We start from the raw sequence: 2,244 nt of genomic DNA on the forward strand, positions 1-2,244 counted from the left end.
GCCATGGATTTTTACCATATGGTAGTACATTGATAGCAGTAGAAAGAACATAGGTTTTTCTCCTTACTTATTGGTTAAATTGTTCCCATTTAGTTATCCTTAGCATATATTTTAGCATTTTTAGTTTAGTAAATTACATTTTATAACTTAGTGAATCCTAACCTATTTTATCCTTAATTTTGCTATCTTTTTGCATTAATGTTGCTGCATGAGTTATTTCCAAATTGCGTCCAAAATTGACGCCGCACCTGAGAGCTGTCCGTATAATAACTATAAATGCGTGAGTTGTCCAGTCTGGTATAACCAACTTGTACGTACAAGGAAAGAATAATTCTGAGGAAAGGACACCTGTATTGTTGGAGGAGGACATAAAAGGTTGATGTGAGAAGAAAAATAGAGGGGGAGAGCTTTTTCTTGACCATAATCTTTTTCATCCTACTTTGAAGCTTGCGGCTATGGTAGCTCAAGCCTCTCACAGGTGAGCCAGCATGAAAATTAATGCAGATTAGCTTCTGATGAGGAGATCTAAGTGCGAGACAAGAGGGAATAGAGATTCAGTCGAGTTGACTAAAAATAATATTCTCCACTCGATTCTTTCTTATTTCTTTATAAATGCTGGTGATTACTCTCTGTTTTCTATTTGTATGGAAGTGCACATGAATTCTTGGTTAAATGTTATCTTATTCAATCTTGCTTTTATTGTTTAATCTTGGGCTTTGAATGTTTCTTAACACAAAAGTGTTATTACAGTCACTAACACTAGAAAGTGTAGTGACAGTTCGAGCCAACAAGTATTATAACGGAAGTTGAATGAGGATTAGAGGAATTTAGTTCACTTGTTCTTAATAGTGCCATATTTCCATCATCGTAAGGTGGGGTTAATGTCAATGTTTAATTTTTAGATTAAATAGAGCAGTGACGCTTGGTAAGATATACATTGAAATTTATCACCTCAATAATCATCTGTCATTTTATACCTTGTAAGCACTTAGTATTCTGTTTAAGATTCATGTTGGGATCCCAATTTATCATTATCATATTTTATTTTATTGTTTTCATGTTGTTGCTCTGACAACTATCCTCATAATTTATCTCGTTTCTATCTAGTTATTGCATCGACACTAATAGAAAGAAAGAAGAAAACCAGCCCTGTGGGATCGATATATCCTTATTCCTTATGATATCATGATGATGCCTTGAAGATGCAATTATTTCCTTATTCCTTATAGGGAAGAGCCCGTACTTGGTTTTTTGGGCTACCTACCGGATCAATTACTTCTTGGGATGCACTAGTAACACCGTTTGTTTTGCGATTTAACTCGCCAACAATGAATGCTTGTCTTCAAAATGATATTACTACTTACCATCAGCTGGATGATGAAAATCTTCACACCACGTAGGAACATTATAAATCTTTACTTTGACTTTGTCCCCTACACGACATTCAACCAAAAACACAAATTGAGATTTTTATAATGGGTTGAATTCATACACAAGGAAACTTGTTGATACATCAACCAATGGACCTCTGTTGAATTGCACTTATAATGATGCTGTGAGAATTCTCGAGAGAATTGCTCAGAATGATTATCAATACCTTATCTCCATAGTTGCACAAGCAAAAACTAGTCCAGGAGTTATTGAATTGGATGCAATAACCGCACTAAGTGCTCAAGTTTCTTCTCTCACAAACATGATTAAAAATATGTAATAGACTAGTGGCATTGCACCTATGCAAGTCGCTCAACAAGTTGATGTTCCTACTTTTTGTTGTGATATTTGTAGTGATAACCATAGCTATGAAGATTGACCACAATCTGCAGAGAATGCCTGTTATATTATTACATTCGCAACAATTCTTATGGTAACTCTTACAACAACTTTGCACGCAACCAACCGTTTTGGGGAGCTCAGAATGCTAGACCAAATACCGTGACATTTAGATATGGGAATACATCTACTCAGTGCAATTATCATATTTTATTGTTTTCAAGTTGTTGCTCTAACAACTATCCTCACAATTTATCTCGTTCCTATCTAGTTATTGCATCGACACTAATAGAAAAAAGGCAACCATCCCTGTGGGATCGATATATCCTTATTCCTTATGATAACCCGATGATGCCTTGAAGATGCAATTATTTCCTTATTCCTTATAGGGAAGAGCCCGTACTTGGTTTTTTAGGCTATTTACCGGATCAATTATTTCTTGGGATGCACTAGTAACACAATTTATTTTGCAAT

The sequence above is a fragment of the Gossypium hirsutum genome, chromosome D04 (genome assembly GCF_007990345.1).
Source record: "Gossypium hirsutum isolate 1008001.06 chromosome D04, Gossypium_hirsutum_v2.1, whole genome shotgun sequence".
NCBI lineage: Eukaryota > Viridiplantae > Streptophyta > Magnoliopsida > Malvales > Malvaceae > Gossypium > Gossypium hirsutum.